Here is a 10,842-nt window from a genome sequence, read left to right as displayed (position 1 = left end):
CCCATTCTGTCTTCAAGAGTCAGTTCAGTTGCTACGTCTTCCTTGGAGGTTTCACCTGACTCCACTGACTAGAAGTTATTCCAGCTTCCTCTTGCCACTGTTTTACCTGCCCTAGAGAGAACATTCATTCAATTTATGCAGTTTTCATATATACATATATTTATATATATATGGATGTGTATACATATATATGATTTTTTTTCTCTAGATTGAATACATATGTATATAAAAATATGTACATATTTCCATTCGTAAATTCTTGAGTCGTTTCAGTCACTCTGACTCTTTCTGACTTTCTGTGACTCCATTTGGGATTTTCTTAGCAAAGATACCGTAGTGGTTTGCCATTTGCTTCTCCAGTTCATTTTACCGATGAGGAACTGAGATAAAGAAAGTTAAATGACTTGACCAGGGTCACATGAGTGTGGATTTGATACTGTATTTTAATTGTGCATATATCACTTCCCTCTAATAAAATCTAACAGCTCCATTGATTTAGGAGAAATTGCATAATTTATCATCCTTGGAGCTGCTTTTTCAATTACTTTTGTTCTTGAGATTTTGGGGGTTTTTTTCTGCCATTGTTCTCATGTCGGCTATTATTGGTTATATACTCAGTCTATGTATTAACCCACCACAAACCTTTCCATTTCCTTTTTTTGGACACTTTGTAATTTTGATTCTTTGGAGGTTGTGATGTTCCATAATTTGGAGTCATGCCAAAAATATTATGAGAACTCCAAAAGATTTGTAATTTCATTAGTATGGTCTAATAGAGATGTTTTTATGAGTTCTGATTTAAAAAATAATTGCCCAATAGTTATTCTCCTAGTGAAAAACTTCCTAATCTTAGTTGGACTGGTCCTTAAATAGAATTACATAGGGTTTTGATCCTAGACCCTCTTCTTTTCTCCCTCTATTTTACTTCTGTTGGTGATCTCATCAATTCCCATGTATTTAATTGCCATTTCTATGCTGATGATTGTCAGATCTACTTACCCATCCTAAACCTTCAGTCTCACATCTCTAACCACTTGTTGGACATCTCAAAGCAGGTATGTTAAACTCAACATGCTCAAAATGGAACTCAACTTCCCCCAACTCCAACCCTCTCCTCTTCTTAACTTGTATTTTACTGATTAGATTATCACTATCCTCTCAACTATGCAGGCTTATCACCTAAATGTCTTCCTTGACTGTTCACTTTCTCTCATCCCTCATATACAATTTACTATCAAGGTTTGCCAACTTTACCCTTGTAATGTCTTCCATATTTGTCCCTTTTTCTCCTCCGATGCCACCATATCCTAGTTAAGGCCTTCATCACCTCACACCTTGACTATTACTTGACAGTTGGTCTCCCTGGTCTTACTCCAGTCCATTTTCCACTCAGCTATCAAAATGATTTTTCTAAAGCTTAGGTCTAACTAAATCACTTCCCTATTCAGTTAATTCCGGTGACCATCACCCTCAGAATCAAATATAAATTCTTTTGAGTGGTGTCCAAAGCTCTTCATAACCTGGACCCATCCCATCTTTCCATCTTATGCCCCTTCCTCTCATAAATTCCACCTCTTTTTTTGTGTGTGTGTGCGTTCTTAGGTTTTTGCAAGGCAAACAGGCTTAAGTGGCTTGCCCAAGGCCACACAGCTAGGTAATTGTTAAGTGTCTGAGACCGGATTTGAACCCAGGTACTCCTGACTCCAGGGCCAGTGCTCTATCCACCATGCTCTATCCATCCATCCACAGCCACTCCTAAATTCCACCTCTTATCCTTATACCTGGACATTTCATTTAATTTCCTTGGGTCTCTGGTTCATCTATAAGATGAGGGAGTTGTTTTTGCTGTGTAGTTCTCTCTGATCTGTGATCTACACAGCAAGAGCCAGAACTCGGATGAGGTAGCCTGGACAGAGGAACCAGCAAACTCATCAAACCTGATTGAGAAATTTGCCTTCCCGAGAGAAAATTCATGGGTAATGAATGCACTTGTCATTTGGGGCAGATCCTAGTGGCAGTGCAAAACTCAGACAAGATGGTGGAAAGAAGAAAAGTCAAAGGAAATGACTTAGCTGACTCTAAGGCTTGGACTCTATCTCTGCCTCTTGGATTTGGGGAAGAAAAGGTAGGGACCATAGCCAGCAAGACTTGAATTCAGGTCTTACCTAGAGATTAACATGTTCAGTCTAGCATCCCCAAAGTTAGGGTGATAGGTAGATAGATATATGATAGCCATAGATAGATAAATAAATAGATAGATAGATAGATAGATAGATAGTTAGATAGATAGATAGATAGATAGACAGATAGATGCTTGCATTCAAATTTGTTGAGCACTTATATCCCAAACATTGTATTGAGTACTGATATATACCAGTATAAACTCCAAATGGATAAATGACTTAGACATAATGGATGACTAAAAACAAATGAGAGGATCAAAGGAAAAAAAAATCTTTCAGATCTATGAATGTAAAGAGTTTATGATCAAGTAAAGTATAGAAATCACAGAAGAAAAAATGTTTGATGCAAACAAGATCTGTGAAGCTAAAATTAGAAAAGAAGCTAAAAACTAAAAACAAAACTAGATTCTCTGATAAAAGTCCCCTTTCTAAGACATATAGGAAGTTGATTCAAATTTATAGGAATATCCCCAATCAATAAATTGTCAAAAAATATAATCAGACAGTTTTCAGAGAAAGAAATACAATCTATCAATAGCCAAATGAAAAGATGCTCCGAATTACTGATAATTAGCAAAACATAAATGGCAGAGGTAGAGAGTAAAATGCATTTTGAGAGCACAGCAATTAAGATGTCAGAGGGAACTTAAAACCATGTTATGTGAAGCTTGCTTAGAGGAGGTTGGAAAGATATTTAGTCTGGAGAAGAGACTTTTGGGAAGACATGACAATTATTTTCAAGACTTGTTTTTAGCTCCAGAGAGCAATAAGTAAAGCAAGCAAAGATAGCAAATTTCAATTTTTTCTTATAGATAAAACCTCCTAACAAGTTAAGTTGATTCCAAAGTAGAAGAACTGTGGTGGAGGGAATTTCTATTCAGTTATGTATTAGAATAAATGACCGCTTTTGTCTCTTCTAACCGTGAAGTTTCAAAAGTCTATGAAATTGTGAGGTTAAGTGACTTGTCTAAGGTCACACAGGTAATAAAGAAGCCAAGATTAGAACCCAGTGTATTAGGAATCTTGATCCTACTAATTTGTTGTGTGCAAAAGATGATATTAAACTCTAAGGGAGATGGGGGAGGGAAGGGATAAAAAGATGAATAAGCATCTTACAATCAAGGAAGGGATACAAAACAACATCCCAAAATACTATAGCATAAATTAAAATGTAAGATGATGATTATTAGTACTAGTCATCAGGCAAGTTTTCCAAGGGCCATAACTTTTTAGCTGAGTTGCTAAAATATTATGTAAGCTGTAAAATTACATTGAGATTTATTATTATTTCAAATGCAATTAGTCCAGCAAACTAAATTTGCTTCCAGAAGAAATGACAGAATTAGGGTTGAACATTCCCTTTTTACCCCCAAATAGAAGGGTTAAATAACGAGGACATTTCAATTCAATAATCTACTATGGTCTAGGAACTGTACTAAGTACTGGGGTTACAAAAAAGAGGTAAAATACAGTTCCTGCCCTCAAGGAGCTCTATTTGGGAAGGTAAAATGCAAATAAATATATAAGAATAAACTATAAATAAGCTATATAAACTATATTTAGTATAAATAAGATATAATTAATAGAGGGAAAGCTCTGGAGTTGAGAGAGTTAGGGAAGGTTTCCTGTAGAAGAATTTTAGTTGAGACTTGGACTGTTTAGCTCATCCAAGGTCATGGGTAATACCTTTTAGCTTAGTGAAAGGATTTCCCCACCCCACCCCCACCGCACCCCCAAGAAACAGTTCTTTAAAGCCAAAGAGTATGCCTTTGATCACAAGGGAACCATACTAGAAAAAGTTCATGGATCATTTTTCTTCCTGGGAAAAAAATTTTTAATGGAGTCTCTATTAATGGTTGACCAGGGACAACTGATTCATGGGACAGCCATGTCTGGCCTCTAAGGACAAAAAGAGGTAAAAGACAGTTCCTGAGAGAGGAACTCAATTTTGTCAGAGGTTCAAGGAGCTTGCTACCATGACAGACTGAAGAGAAAAAGGTACATCTGTTCCAATATTAATAGCAAATGGTATTTCATGGTCAATTAAACTCTTTATGCACTTTGTGAGGTATGTTGCATAAATATTAATTTCTTTTCATAAATGAGAAAATTATGACCCACAGAGGAGAGAATTTAGTATAATTTAAATGAGCATTTTTAAAATACCAACTACTTGTCAGGCCTTATGTGTATGTGTGTTCCACTTTAACACTATACCTCATGTTGAATACTCTTGTCCTTCCCCCGAGTTGTTAATGCCTTTCTCTATATTTTCTCCTGTCCCCCCCATCCAATCACTTTGCATCCATCTTTCTTTCTTTCTTTCTTTCTCTTTCTTTCTTTCTTTCTTTCTTTCTTTCTTTCTTTCTTTCTTTCTTTCTTTCTTTCTTTCTCTCTTTCTTTCTTCTCTCTCTCTCTCTCTCTCTCTCTCTCTCTCTCTCTCTCTCTCTCTCTCTCTCTCTCTCTCTCTCTCTCTCTCTCTCCTTCCTCTTTCTCTGTGTTGTCCCTCTATCCTCAAGGTTCTATTTTTCCCAACCCCTTTCCCCACAAAACCTGCTTTAATTGCCTGTGAGTCATCCAACTGGGTAGAAAAGGTTTTGTTGTGTCTTAAAAAATCGACACAGGCTTAATTTCAGAACCCTGAAATTTTCTAAAACAAAATGAACATGCTGGGTAGATATGGGTCCTGTCCATTTTGACAGCTTTCTAAATGAAATTATGTGTGCCATCAGTACTTGGAGAAATACTCTTCCAGAGTCATCATGAAACAATAAAATAAAGATTTTTTTTTATTATTTGACCTTTGTATTCACTAACTAAACCAAATGTTCATAGAATTTTCCCATAAACTGGAGGGTGATTTTCTACCCCTTTCCCTCTGATCTCAGAGTATCCTGTGCTACGCTTGCTTTTAATTCTTAATTCTCAGAATACTTTGGAGCTACTTCCTCAAATGGATTTGTGATCTCATCCTATGGGTATTTCCTTCAATAATGCAGATCACCAAACCAAGAAATTTTTATTTGATCCCAAGTACAATAGTGAACCACTGTACTCTCTGAATAGGGTGAGTGACATGGCCTGATCTATGCTTTAAAAATATCACTTTTTTTGCATGTGGTTTTGGTTTAATTTGGTTTAATTTTTTTCTGAGCTTCAACACTAGAAAAAAAGATCATTTTGATATACACAACAAAATAAAAAGAATCTTGCATATAAAATGGTGAATTTTCATTTCATATTGCTTACCCTTTTCAAAAAGTGGATAATAAATTCCATACATCACTTTCAAAACTGCCCTGATTATGCCTCCCTCTGAATTTTCTTATGTTCTATTAAAAGAAATTTCAATTGCCCCCCCCCTCTTGGCATCACTATTGCTAATCAATTTTCCTGCTTTCTTAAAAAGAAAAAGAAAAACTACAACAAACCCTTGTGTAAGTAAATATAGGTAGAATGAATCCACACACAATCTTTGTCCAAAAATGTATGTCTCATTTATTCACCTTGTGTCCATCACTTCTCATTTCAGAGACTGAGTAACTTAACTCAGAAATCTATAGCTGATCATTGCTTTGATCAGAGCTCTTAAATCTTTCAAGTTATTTTTCCTTAAAATGTTATATTGTTGTATAATTTTGTTTTGGTTTTCCTCATTTCACAGTTTTAGCTCATACTATGCAGAAGTCTTTAAAACTAACCTTCTTGTCATCTCTTATGGTGCAATAATATGTCATTATCTTTTCTATCCTGTTTCTTAACTGATGGTCACCCCTTTAGATTCTAGTTCTTTTCTTTTCTTTTTTTCCCTCTTTTAATCCCCCTTTCACAATCAGGAAATTTGTTTTGCTTATTTGTTTATTCCCTTCCCAGTATCAAACGGTTTCCCTTCTCTCTCATCCGTGCTTGTTTCCCTGTGTTCGATTTGATTGTATTTATACACCAAACTCTGTGTGATTTTGTGTGTGTGTGTGTGTGTGTGTGTGTGTGTATGTATTTTCAGCCCTTTTTTGATCCATTTCATTTTTCACATTCAATGTTTTTTACTCTCAGTTCCAAATATTTTCCCTCCCTCTTCCCTTCCCCCACCCATTGAGAAAGCAAAAAAAATACAATACTCATTACAGATAAGAAGTCAAAAGAAACATGTATAATCACATTAAAAAAAAGAAATAGAAAAAGGAAAAAACTTCATTCCGTAACCTGAATCCATCAGTTTTCTGTGATAGATCATTGTATTGATCAAAGTTACTAAATATTCTACAGTTGATTAACTTTAAAGTATTGCTGTTATTCTCCAAATTCTTCTACTTTTGCCTACTTTGCTTTACATCAGTTTATATATCTTCCTAATCTTTTGAAACTATTCCTTTCATCATTTCTTATAGCACAATAGTATTTGATCATAACTAGTTCAGTCAGTCCCCCTTTCAAACATCTTGAACTAAATGTCTAGTAGGAATCTTAAACTCAATGGATACAAAACTTTAACCTCATTATCTTACCCCCTAAACCTTTCCTGCATCTACCTTCCCCCATTACTTTCTTTTCTTTTTCTTTTTTTTGTTTTTAACTGGCAAGGCAGTGCGGTTAAGTGGCTTGCCCAAGGCCACACAGCTAGGTCATTATTGAGTGTCTGAGGTCGGATTTGAACTCAGGTCCTCCTGACTCCAGGGCCGGTGCTCTATCCACTGCGCCACCTAGCCGCCCCACATACTATGTTTTTAATCAACATGGTAATCTCAGCAGAAATTGTGAAGCTGGGAAGAGGTGGTGGGTTTTGGGGGAAAGATAATAATTTGCTGATTAAAATATCTATGAAAAAGAATGATTCCTCATTAGATAGGCTCTAAAGATATTAACAGGAATTTCACAAGAAAAAATTCAAACAATTAAAATCATATTTTTAAATGGTACAAATAATTAATAATCAGGTAAATGCAAATTAAAAAAACTCTCACCCATCAGATTGGCGAAGATGAGAAAAAGGGAAAATTTTAATTATTGTTCAGGTGATCTTTTTTAGGGAATATTGGGTTTAGCTGCATCCTTACACATACAACTTTGCCAGAACTTCAGCTTCACTATTGCCTGACAATAGTTATGGTTCAGGTTGTAGCTATTTGGAGGAGAAATTTTCAGTATAACTTGCTTATTTATTCTCAGCTTCACCCAGTTCTCTAGTAACTTACTTCTGGGTTCTTCATTGGAACCTTACATAGGATCAAAGATTTAGAGTTGGAAGGGCTAAAATCCCTCATTTTACAGATGAGGAAACTATAAAATGAGGTCAAGTAACTTGCCCAAGGTCACATAGATAGTATGTGGAAGTCAAAGAATTTGATCTTTGTCCTCTTCTGTCAAATCCATTGTTCCTTATACCCATTCAGCTGGTCCTGAATTGTAGAGTATTTCCTGCTCATCCAAGATCCTTAAGATCTCTTACTATAAAATCTATGCTTGGACTATTGTAGTGGTTCCACATGAAGCTAATTGATTCCCAAAGTATAATCTATTGGGGCAGCTAGGTGGCACAGTGGATAGAGCACCGGCCCTGGAGTCAGGAGTACCTGAGTTCAAATCCGGTCTCAGACACTCAATAATGACCTAGCTGTGTGGTCTTGGACAAGTCACTTAACCCCATTGCCTAGCAAAAACTAAAAAAAACAAACAAACAACAAAGTAGAATCTATTTATCCAAAGCCAGAATTGCCCTTTGGCTTGCCTTGATGTACATACAAATCAAAAAAGACTCTTCTTATGCTTACTTTTGTAATTGGAAACATGGAATGAACAGGATGAGAATGTCCAGAAGCTCTCTCAGCATGGCTACATGTTCAAGATTGGAAATTCAAAATAAAATTATTTTTGGCTTTGCTCAGAGTCTAAATAAATTTTTCTAAATGTTGATGTCCAGTGGAGTATTTTAAACCCCAGTTGGGGTATTTTAAACACATAAATACACACACACACACACACACACACACACACACACACAATATGAGTTTATTTTGGTCCAGTCCATTCCCCCCCCCCCATTGGTATTTATACTCTTTACTAAAAAAGTTTTGGAAATATATTTTATTTCTTGATGTTTTTTTACAAATAAATATCTGGATTTTCTGATATTACTTGGCAGCATATTGGACATGTATAGTAAATGGGTGAGAAGAATCAAGGATGACATTGGATTGTGAGCCTGGGTGATTTGGAGAATAGTAGTGCCCTCAAGAAATGCAGAAGAGGGGGGTGGCTAGGTGGCATAATGGATAAAGCACTGGCCCTGGAGTCAGGAGTACCTGGGTTCAAATCCGGTCTCAGACACTTAATGATTACCTAGCTGTGTGGCCTTGGGCAAGCCACTTAACCCCATTTACCTTGCAAAAAACCTAAAAGAAAAAAAAGAAATTCGAAAGAGGGGAGGATTTGGAGGGAAAGAAAATTCTATTTTAGACATAATGAGTTTGAAATACTTATGGAACATCCATTTAAATTCATCTTTTTTTGTTTGCATCATGACATGGTTAAGAAATAGGAAATGGGGGCAGCTAGGTGGCACAGTGGATAGAGCATTGGCCTTGGAGTCAGGAGTACCTGGGTTCAAATCCAACCTCAGACACCTAATAATTACCTAGCTGTGTGGCCTTGGGCAAGCCACTTAACCCCATTGCCTTGAAAAATCTAAAACAAAAAATAGGAAATAGTTGGAGAATACTATGGAAAATATTTGGAATCCAGATTTGGTTTTTACAAGATTATGTGTGAATGCTTTGTTGTATAAGAGGAAAATTGTTATGAGTCTAATCTGCACACAGCACAGAGAAGTTTTGTGTTACAGGACATGGACAACAAAAACCTATTTGAGACAGTTTTTTCAAGCTTGGAAATAGGAGGGAGTGAATCAATTATCACCAGTTATTATGAACCCAGGAAAGAGTCTTTTTTTAAAGGAAGGCAGATATTACCAGGGACAAATGCTGCTCCTTTGAATGTGCAGTCTATCTGGAACTTCTGGTCAATGCAATTTATTGCTCTGGAGGGGTGATTTAGCAAAATAATTAGGATCTTCTTTAAGCTTAGAAAGTCAGTTATATCTGGTGAATAGCACTATTCAATGACTTTATGATCTATAGGTATTATAAAACTTCCCATACCATAATTTAAAGCAAAATACCAAGGTATCACCAAAACCTCTGGGTTAGTCTATTCATTTAGCCTTTGGGTGCTTGAATATAAAGACAGGAAAAAGGAAAACCATAAACACTCCTGAAACTATGTCATTCTCAAAGAATAACAACATGTAAAGAGGTAACTAAATACAACACAAAATAAATATCAAGTAATTGAGGAGAAGAATTTTAGTTTGGAAAGATGGATCTTGAGACAGCTATGGGACACATACAGATCTCTAGAAGAAGGGGTAGCTAGGTAGTGCAGTGGATAAAGGACTGGCCTTGGAGTCAGGAGGACCAGTGTTCGAATCTGACCTCAGACACTTGGCACTTACTAGCTGTATGACCTTGGACAAGTCACTAAACTCTTATTGTCTCACAACCAGGTCCATCTCCAGTTGTCTTGTTTCACATCTAGCCACTGAAGCCAGATGACTCTGTAAGAGAAAGTGAGGCTGGTAACTTAGTACAGCTCCCCCTAACTCAAATTCAATTCATGTGCTTGTAATGCCATAACAAGGCATTACCTCCCTGATGTCACTGTCTTCTTCCAGAATGAAGGATGTTATATTATCTAGAACAGAATTCTGAGGGACTAGAGTTCAGGGGAGAGATAAGAACTGGATTATGCAATTGGGCATTGTTTGCATGGATGGCTAGGTGGTACTAAGGACAGAGTGCTGGGCCTGGAGTTAGGAAGACATCTTTCTGCATTTAAATCTGGCCTAACTTATTAGTTGTGTCACCCTCTGCTAGTCACTTAACTGTTTGCCTCAGTTTCTTCACTTGTAAAATGAGCTGGAGAAGGAAATGGAAAACCACTTCAGTATCTTTACCAAGAAAACTTCAAAATGGGGTCAAAAGAATCAGACAAGACTGAAATTCTTATACAGTAATATTTTTTGCATAAAGAAGATAATTGAATCTTTTGGAGCTAGTAAGAGCAGAAAGAGGGTGATTAGAAAAAAAAGGGTGCTAAGTATAAACTCCTTATCAAATACTCAAACAAAGATGGTGGGATATGGAGATGATCCTGCAAAGAAGACTTAAAAGTATCTAATAGATAGGATAACTAAGAGATAGAAGTACCATGAAAGCTTAAGGGAAGGAGAAAGTATCCAGAGGATGAGGGTGAAAAAGGAAATTGGATTTTGCAATAAAGAGTTCATTGATGATTTTGGATTGAGTATTTCAATTAAGTGGTAAGGTTAGAAACCATCAGAAAGGATTATTGAGAAGTGACTGGCTTCGGACAATTTTTTCTATGAGTTTGCCTATGAGAAGAAAGACATAGGGTAATAACTTAAAGAGATGGTAAAATTGAGGAAAGGTTTTTTTAAAAGATGAGAAAGATTTGATCATATTTACAGATGGGACAGAAGCCATTGAGTAAAGACTAGAAATTAGACTCCTAAAGGAGGTGGGAGAAGATAGGATCAGGGGTACAAGTAGAGGATGGTTGGCTTTAGAAAAGAAAAAGACAATCC

This window comes from Macrotis lagotis, chromosome 2 (assembly GCF_037893015.1).
Source record: "Macrotis lagotis isolate mMagLag1 chromosome 2, bilby.v1.9.chrom.fasta, whole genome shotgun sequence".
NCBI classification, from domain to species: domain Eukaryota; kingdom Metazoa; phylum Chordata; class Mammalia; order Peramelemorphia; family Peramelidae; genus Macrotis; species Macrotis lagotis.
This window is presented reverse-complemented; position numbering follows the sequence as displayed.